Source organism: Salvelinus alpinus, chromosome 1 (assembly GCF_045679555.1).
Source record: "Salvelinus alpinus chromosome 1, SLU_Salpinus.1, whole genome shotgun sequence".
Taxonomy (NCBI): domain Eukaryota; kingdom Metazoa; phylum Chordata; class Actinopteri; order Salmoniformes; family Salmonidae; genus Salvelinus; species Salvelinus alpinus.
Window position 1 is genome coordinate 71031326 of NC_092086.1, and position 10194 is coordinate 71041519.

Below are 10194 nucleotides of genomic sequence, written 5' to 3' on the forward strand. Positions count from 1 at the left end.
ACAGGTGCATCAAAGCAGAGACCGAGAGACTGAAAAACAGCTTCTATCTCAAGGCCATCAGACTGTTAAACAGCCACCACTAACATTTAGCGGCCGCTGCCAATATACTGACTCAACTCCAGCCACTTTAATAATGGGAATTGATGGAAATTATGTAAAAATGTACCACTAGCCACTTTAAACAATGCCACTTAATATAATGTTTACATACCCTACATTACTCATCTCATATGTATATGTATATACTGTACTCTATATCATCTACTGCATCTTGCCATCTTTATGTAATACATGTATCACTAGCCACTTTAAACTATGCCACTTTATGTTTACATACCCTACAGTACTCATCTCATATGTATATACTGTACTCTATACCATCTACTGCATCTTGCCTATGCCGTTCTGTACCATCACTCATTCATATATCTTTATGTACATATTCTTTATCCCTTTACACTTGTGTGTATAAGGTAGTAGTTGTGGAATTGTTAGGTTAGATTACTTGTTGGTTATTACTGCATTGTCGGAACTAGAAGCACAAGCATTTCGCTACACTCGCATTAACATCTGCTAACCATGTGTATGTGACAAATAAAATTTGATTTGATTTGATTTGATGTCAAGATGAGTGACCAACCACATCTCCTCAGCAGTGTGGATGCATCCTGTCTTAACCTTCACTTCAGACACCTCACTTATTTTCATTTAAAAGCCTCTCCACTTGATCTTTTGAGAGGTTTAAAATCAGCAGACTTTGTTCTTGGGTGTTTGAAGATATGCAGAGGGGACGTTGCCCTAGTTAAAAGCCTCAAACCCCCCGCGGGGGCGTCGATCTGACATACAGTGCACAAAGCACACTTTAATATCGGCCCTCTAATTTCCATCAGTACCACCCAAGACTAAATGGGGAAAGAAAACACCTGCTTCCCTTATGGTACCCTATTTCCTACACTGTCCATGTCAAAATTAGTGGACTAAGATAAAGTATTGCAGTCAAACAGACATATTTATGTTTAAGCACTGGCCTTCGTTGCCGCTGACATATGTATTATGGGCCCTTTGGCACTACATCACAATAAAACTCTGCCAACAGACCCACTCTCTCTCTGTCTCTGTCTGTATGTGCCTGGAATACACCTAAACAAAGCCACTGTGACATGCACGCTTGAGTAATGTATTTTTTATTTTATTTTATTTTATGTTTTACCTTTATTTAGCTAGGCAAGACAGTTCTTATTTACAATGACGGCCTACCCCGGCCAAACCCTAACCCGGACAATGCCGGGCCAATTGTGCGCCGCCCTATGGGACTCCCAATCACGGCTGGTTGTGATACAGCCTGGAATCAAACCAGGGTCTGTAGTGATGCCTCTAGCACTGAGGTGCAGTGCCTTAGACCGTTGTGCCTCTCGGGAGCCTCAATCCTATGCTGTATCTCTTGCAGGCTGGCTGCACTAACACACACAGACAATGCCATGATCAACCTGGGGCATATTTGTGGCCCAATGTGGCTCAGGTGGTAAGAGCATGGGTCAAGCATTTCCCTCCTCAACAAACAAATATATAATTTTAACTATGTTTTGAGCTTATACAGTGTTTGTTTATATTTGTTGTTTACAAACATTGGAGTAAAGCAAGCTTTTTTTTAATACATATTCTTCAAGAATCAGTGGGTATATTTCATTAATGTGTAAGTACAACAATGGATCGAGCAACTAAGGATTCTAGCTTGACCCATGCTCTTACCACCTGAGCCACAAACATGTCCCAGGTGAATGGTTGATCATGGCATTGTCTGTGTGTGTTAGTGCAGCCAACCTGCAAGAGATACATCATAGGATTGTATCATGAGCCATTATGATGCAGCGTTCAAGTGTAACCAACCGTTTTTTCTTGAAACTTCTATCCAACCAAACATCAACACATCATCACCCCTCTTAAGTCACTCACAATCTTTTCAATCCTGATCATTTAGACTTTGATTATTCCTTTAGTTACATGTTATGCAAAAATACAGTTGAGAGGCCAGGCGCAAGTAATGCTTATGTTTAAGGAAACAAAAGGGGCACTGCAAACATACTCTTCTCACTGTTCAGTCATTTGCATTAATTAGCATTGCTCAGGCCTCCAGAATTATGTCCCAAATGGCACCATATTGCCTAAATAGTTTACTACTTTTAACTAGGGCCTATAGGGCTCAGGTTAAAAGTAGTGCACTATGTAGGGAATAAGGTGCCAATTGAGACACAAAACAGGTATTTGGCACAGTGCTGCTGACAAGAGCAATGAGACCCGTCATAAACAAGCTTGCTATGTTGACCTCATTCCAGCCAACAGCCATACATCAACCCCTGAGAGGATGGGGCATCATTAATGAATCTGTTTTATCAATAGCCTCTCATGGATGGGGCCAGCATTTTGCCAGCCCGGTTTTCCAACAGCTGTTTGAAGAGGTTTTCTCTACAATGTTTTGAGAGAATTTCACTGCACTATCTCTGCTGAGGAGGGAGACGTTTTAGGAGCGTAGAAATGTATCACATAGTGCAGTGATCATCAACTAGATTCAACTGGGGGACGATTTTTTTCTAGAGCGGATGGTCAGGGGGCCGGAACATAATTACAAATAATTTGCAGACTGCAAATTGACCGCAAGAAGTCCAAACAGATATAACATTTGACAAAAACATATATAATTTCAAACCATGCTTTACATTTGTATAAGATCACATAAACATTATCTCGCAATTATGTGTGGGAATACTTTGCAACCGATTCCCAAAACTAAAATCACTTGGAGCTGATTTGCTGGTCTTTTTGCAGTGTTTTATGTCCAACAACAAATCAGCCGCCAGTTGGGGAACCCTGACATAGAGAGACTATTTTTTAGTGTCAGCATGATTAGACACTTATGCACAAGATAATTCTAATTGTTCAGTCGTTGAAGTATAGCAGCCTGCTTACAACCCATGTGAGTTTGATTCCTGAAATATAATACTGAAATTATAAGATAAGTAATTTAGCAGATGCTTTTATCCAAAGCAACTTGCATAATTTTCTTAAAGGTGGTTCCAGTGGGAATCAAACCCATGACCATGGCATTGATAGTGCAATGCTCTTACCACCTGAGCCACATTTGGCCACAAATATGCCCCAGATGGATGGTTGATCATGGCTGTGTCTGTGTGTGTCAGCGCAGCCAGACTGCAAGAGATACATCATAGATCTGGCCAGTCTAGTCTGGCATCACCTGGACTAATCCCATCCCTACGGAATACATATTTGGAACTATCATTCCTCCTCCTCAAACTTCACCCCTCCCCTAGTTATGTCTCAACAGTGCACTAGTCAAGCGTCACCCCTCCTCCTCAACCGTCACCCCTCCCCTACTATGCTAGCTAGCTAGGGTAGTGTACTGTATGCATGATTTGTTACAATGCTAAAGCAATGACTCCAGAGCCCAACACGCAGGCTAGTATAAGGGTGATTTAATCTGTTCAGGCAAGGTTTGTATCTGGGAGATAATTGAGGCAAACTGAGGCCCCAGTTTTTGGCTGTACGGTGCATAGGCTATATAACCTATGTGCCTCCTTGGACGTAACATCATATTAATCTAACGTAAAGATCTGTATATCAGCAGGTTTAGCTTGGTGCTTTTTGGAATCATAGGATTACCATTAACATAAGGGGTATGATTCAAGTGATTATTGGGGGTATACATTATGAGTATGTTACAGTATGTTCCCCACACGCCATTGATAAGAGCCTAGGTGTCAAAACGAATGCAATGGGATGTGGGAGTGAAATTATATTGTTAATGCCTTATATTAATTGGCTCAGCATCCACTCTTATCAAGGAGGACTTAGAGGACTTAAAAGGCTATACATCTCACACATTAAATGCCAAAGATTTTTTATAGCTGATATTGTCTGTTATTTTTCATTGGCAAGCCGTGCACCGTTATCTAGGATTTGCAACTGCGCATCGTACTATAAAAGAGGAAGAATGGTGTTTTCAAAATGAGGGTCTTTCAAGCCCTCAGCCCCGACTGATTCTTCCCAAACTATTTAGTCGGTATAGTCGGTGATTAATTGTGTTTAGGCAAATGATGAAGGCTGAAAATGCAAAGAAATTCATGGATTAATTCATGCAAACGAGTTGTTCTGCCTTACATAATGAAAAATCGTTCAAGCTGTGACCAGATATTCATAATTATACTACACAAAAACATTGTCTAAGTGTTGAGACGAAGTTATGAGAAAGAGTACATATTTAAGGGAACAATTGGTTTCCCTCATCATTGCTGGCGGTTTGCAGACCTGAAACATGATGAACATGCATTCCCGAGCAGCAAAGTAACTTTGCTGCTCACAAAACACAGAATGAGTTTAAAAAAAAGTGCTGACAAAAAGCCCTTTGTACAGTACATACACTGTATGGACAGTATGTATAGTAGAGTAGGGCCTACTTGTTTCAATGGCAGAGAATTCAGAAGAGAAAGGCCATAGAATAATTCTGGGTCCCCATGGAGCGGATGTTTGAAATATAAAAAAGCGCACTGTCAGATGTTGGTGGTAGTAGTAGTGGGATAGTCACAAGATGGCCATTCTAAAATGGACAAATGACTGCGGAGTAAATACAATATACATACAAAAGTATGTGGACACCCCTTAAAATTTGTGGATTCGGCTATTTCAGCCACACCTGTTGTATAAAATCGAGCACAAAGCCATGCACTCTCCATAGACAAACATTGGCAGTAGAATGGCCTTACTGAAGAGTTCGTCAAATTTCTGCACTGCTAGAGCTGCTCCGGTCAACTGTAAGTGCTGTTATTGTGAAGTGGAAACATCGAGGAGAAACAACGGCTCAGCAGCAAAGTGGTAGGCCACACAAACTCACAGAATGGGACCGCCGAGTGCTGAAGCGCGTAGCACAAAAAAATCGTCTGTCCTCGGTTGCAACACTCACTACCAAGTTCAAAACTGCATCTGGAAAAAACGTCAGCAAAATAACTGTTTGTCAGGAGCTTCATGAAATGGGTTTCCATGGTCGAGCAGCCACACACAAGCCTAAGATCACCATGCGCAATGCCAAGCGCAATGCCTGCCCGAATGCATAGTGCCAAGTGTAAAGTTTGGTGGAAGAGGAATGATGGTCTGGGGCTGTTTTTTATGGTTCGGGCTAGGCCCCTTAGTTCCAGTGAAGGGAAATCTTAACGCTACAACATACAATGATTATGTGCTTCCAACTCTGTGGCAATAGTTTGGGGAAGGTCCTGTCCTGTTTCAGCATGACAATGCCCCCGTGCACAAAATGAGGTTCATACAGAAATGGTTTGTTGAGATCGTTGTGGAAGAACTAGACTGGCATGCACAGAGCCCTGACCTCAACCCCATCGAACACCTTTGCGATGAGCCAGGGCTAATGTGAGTCAGGCCTAATCGCCCAAAATCAGTGGCCGACCTCACTAATGCTCTTGTGGCTGATTGGAAGCAAGTCCACACAGCAATGTTCCAACATCTAGTGGAAAGCCTTCCCAGAAGAGTGGAAGCTGTTATAGCAGCAAAGCGAGGGGACCAACTCCATTTAAATGCCCCTGATTTTGGAATGAGATGTTCGACAAGCAGGTGTCCACATACTTTTGGTCATGTAGTGTAGTTCAGCTCAGAAACGTGGTAATTAAGTACAATCCCATAATCCATTGCGCCAGCTTTTTCCGTTTCGGATGGAGATTGATCAGAGAGGAATGTACACACCACAATGACAAGAGGGACAGAGACAGTTCGTGAAAGTATGCCTTATCGACTTTGAAGAGCTAGTGAAATGATTTAGGCAGCTCTGCAGCATACTTAAGCAAGCTAGCCTAGCTAAATAGGATGACTAAAGACAGTACAGTATGGGGAGCACAGAGATGATGTTAGGTTTGGCTGGCAGACTGCTACTGCCTGAGCAGAGATGAGATGAGGACTTTAAGGAAGTTAAATATTTTCTTATTTCATTGTAATTTCCTATTTTTCTATTGATGTCTACCCAAAGTGGACCTGACAGAAACAATTTAATATCTTCAATGTTTTGGCAATTGAATGTTCACTCTTTTTGGCTTTCGTAATTTCCATTAAAAAGCTTTATTACATAATGTATTTAATGTCATTTAAAAAAAATCCTAAACGAAATAAAAAATATATAATTTTTTAATAATCGAACCGAAAGAACCTCAAAAAGCAGTAAGGCACTATGTACCAGGGACAGTATAATGGTGTGACGGCATTCACATTCTCCCCCATTGCCTCTGCATGATGTTGAGAAAGGCAGGCACGACCCACAGTCCCTTATGATCCGCTAGCATTGGCACCTCTGCGCCTGGACTCTAGACAGAACTCATTATCACAGAATGCAGTGGACTAATCTTGTATAGCTCTCCTCAGTGAAATGCCCAGGAATAGAAACCACTGCCTTGATTTTGTCTTTGGGACTGCGTAAGCAGTCGTCATTGCACTATGCAGCTCTTTAGGGTTGGCACCAAGAGGAATACAGAGGGAAAGGACAGGACAAAAGGAGGAAGCAAGTAATTACTAATCTGATAGCTGGTTCTCTTGAAAAAGGAGACTATGTAAAATCCATCCTGTCCAGATTGTTGCCCAACTGATCAATCCCTGGTGCACTCATCACAAATGCAAAATCACAAGCTAATTGATTCAGAGGGGTTGGGTTAAATGCACAAGACACATTTCAGTTGAATGTATTCAGTTGTACAACTGACTAGGTATCCCCCTTTCCCTTTCACTTTAGCTATCCCCATTCACTCAATACCAGTGGTTAGAGGGTTGGGCCAGTAACCGAAAGGTTGCTGGATCGAATCCCTGAGCTGACATGGTAAAACTCTGTCGTTCTGCCCCTGAGAAAGGCAGTTATCCAACTGTTCCCCAGGTGCCGATGACGTGGATGTCGATTATGGCAGCCCCCCGCACCTCTCTGATTCAGAGGGGTTGGGTTAAATGCGGAAGACACATTTCAGTTGAATGCATTTAGTTGTACAACTGACTAGGTAACCCCCTTTCCTAAAGCACTGGGTAGACTCTGTTACTCCGACTGACACTTCACATGGGCTCTGAATTCTGATTCCTTACTTATGCAGTATTTCATGAACGTTAGAAGCTGATTGGCAATATTTTAAGTCGTCACTGTGCTCCGTCCGCTCACACATGCACTACACTGCACGTACGCATGCATGCACGCGCACGCACACACATCCACACATGCACCCACAGCCATGCACACAGACTACACATTACACAGTCACAGCCACTACACAGTCATACCCAATCATCATATACTGTATATAACGTTATAAAAATGCAAGACTTTACAATGTGTTACAATTAAAACTTTGAAGCACAAGCTGTTGAATTTACCTCTTCCTTGCTCCCCATACCGCTCTCTCCAAATTCCTTGCCTTGTTGTTAAACACTAAATGAACAGCCTAAAAATCCCTTTCCTTGGAGTAAAAACTGGAAAAAAGAGTGAAGGGAGTAGAATGTGTATCCTCTCCTGTATTTCCTCTACCGCCCAGTCTCTCTGAATGTAGCTCAGAGAAGCACAGGTTTCTGCAAATAAAAGCTAACTGAGATTCAGTTCAGTTCTGCACAGAAAGCAGAGGAGTACTCTCATTCTTAAAATGTGTGCCACCCTCTCCAGGTCTCACACTGCTCTTTCATGTGTTCTCTCTCTCTGCCTCTCTTTCTTGTCTCTTCACTGACTCACTCACATTTTCATTCAATTGTTTTTGTTCCTCTTACGGCTCTTCCGCTCTCCCTCTGCCTCTTGCAGCTCACTCCTTCACTTGCTCTTGTCCCAGCTCTTTCTTCTCTGTTCGCCTCTCTTCACTCACTCCTTTCCTCGCTCTCTCTCTTCTCTGTTTGCCTCTCTAGTCACTCACTCCTTGCATGCTCTTGCACTCGTTTCCCTCTCCCTTCCCTCCCTTGCTCTCTCTCTCCTGCACTCCCTAACCAGCGTATCCCGCTGTTATCCTGTTTTCCTGGGAGATTGGTGCATCTCGATGCCCAAGCCAGAAAGCACCACCAAGCAAGCCAGCTTGGAAAAGGAACTAGCATTTTTTTTTAATAACAAACTTAGAACCAGAAACATTAACACTCGTTCTTGACACCCAGCATCTCTGAAGTTAATTTGTTTTTAACTAGGCAAGTCAGTTAAGAACAAATTCTTATTTACAATGACAGCTTACCAGGGAACAGTGGGTTAACTGCCTTGTTCAGGGGCAGAAGGACAGATTCTTGCCTTGTCATCTCGGGGACTCGATCCAGCAACCTTGTGGTTATTGGCTAACTTTTTATTGCAAGAAGGACATTTATTTACAAGTCCATCAAGAACAGGCACAGGACCACAACAGCAGCCACAAAAAAAACAGGAACGCAGTCCAGAAAAAACACCTGTTCAACGGAACAAACCAAACGCAACCCAAACAAATTACAGATACACAAACAATCCCGCAGAAAACCTAGAGGGTAGGGCGAGATTAAATACCCCACAATTAACCTAAACTAGACACAGGTGAACAACAAGACAGACAAAACCAAACGAAAAGGGATCCGTAGCAGCTAGTAGACCGGCTACGACGACCGCCAAGCGCTGCTCGAACAGGGGGAGGGGCCACCTTCGGTGGAATTCGTGACAATCATTGAGTATGACATGAGGAATCCAATAAAATGGTCAAAAGCCACCCACGGAACCCTCTCACCACACGCCAATCCCATCCCAACAACCAGTATACAGTATCAGTTCTCTATGTCTGACAAGTAGTATTAAGCTTCGGTTTGGAGTATTGCTTCTTCAAACTACGTAATATATTCCCTGTGAATCTGATGATAGTTATTTTCCCCTGTTCATAGGAATTTGTCATGGATCACAGGCAACATTCGCACTGAGCTAAAGGGTAGAGCTGCAGCTTTCAAGGTGCGGCACTCTAACCCTGAAGCTTACAAGAAATCCTGCTATGCCCTACGACGAACCATCAAACAGGCAAAGCGTCAATACTGGGCTAAGATTGAATCATACTACACATACATCATACTGTGGTGTCAGAATAACAACCTCTCCCTCAACGTAACCAAGACTAAGGAGATGATTGTGGACTACAGGAAAAGGAGGACCAAGCATGCCCCCATTCTCATCGACGGGGCTGTGGTGGAGCAGGTTGAGAGTGTCAAGTTCCTCGGTGTCCACATCAACAACAAACTAGAATGGTCCAAACACACCAAGACAGTCGTGAAGAGGTTACGACAATGCCTATTCCCCCTCAGGAAACTAAAAAGATTTGGCATGGGTCCTGAGATCCTCAAAAGGTTCTACAGCTGCAACATCGAGAGCATCCTGACTAGTTGTATCACTGCCTGGTACGGCAATTGCTCGGCCACAAGGCAAGGCACTACAGAGGGTAGTGCGTACGGCCCAGTACATCACTGGGGCTAAGCTGCCTGCCATCCAGGACCTCTAAACCAGGCGGTGTCAGAGGAAGGCCCTAAAAATTGTCAAATACCCCAGCCACCCCAGTCATAGACTGTTCTCTCTACTACCGCATGGCAAGACTTGGTACCGGAGTGCCAAGTCTAGGACAAAAAGGCTTCTCAACAGTTTTTACCACACAAGCCATAAGACTCCTGAACAGGTAATCAAATGGCTACCTGGACTATTTGCATTGTGTGCCCCTCCCAACCCCCCCCCCCCAAACCTTCTTTTTACGCTGCTGCTACTCTCTGTTTATCATATATGCATAGTCACTTTAACTATACATTCATGTACATACTACCTCAATTTGGCCGACCAACCAGTGCTCCCGCACATTGGCTAACCGGGCTATCTGCATTGTGTCCCGCCACCACCAACCCCTCTTTTAAGCTACTGCTACTTTCTGTTCATCATATATGCATAGTCACTTTAACCATATCTACATGTACATACTACACAATCAGCCTGACTAACCGGTGTCTGTATGTAGCCTCGCTACTTTTATAGCCCCGCTACTGTAAATAGCCTCGCTACTGTAAATAGCCTGTCTTTTTACTGTTGTTTTATTTCTTTACTTACGTATTGTTCACCTAACACCTTTTTTTGCACTATTGGTTAGAGCCTGTAAGTAAGCATTTCACTGTAATACCTGTTGAATTCGGCACACG

At 43.1% G+C, this 10194-nt stretch overlaps 1 protein-coding gene across 1 annotated transcript in view; it reads right to left on the bottom strand.

Moving 5' to 3' along the window:
• Positions 1-7964, bottom strand: part of LOC139584623 (protein Aster-B-like) — a 151955-nt gene extending 143991 nt beyond the window's left edge. Inside the window, exon 1 of the mRNA XM_071416688.1 lies at positions 7417-7964. The gene's annotated coding sequence lies outside the window, so the exon portion shown is untranslated. The remainder of the gene's footprint in view (positions 1-7416) is intronic.
• Between the last annotated feature and the right edge of the window lie 2230 nt (positions 7965-10194).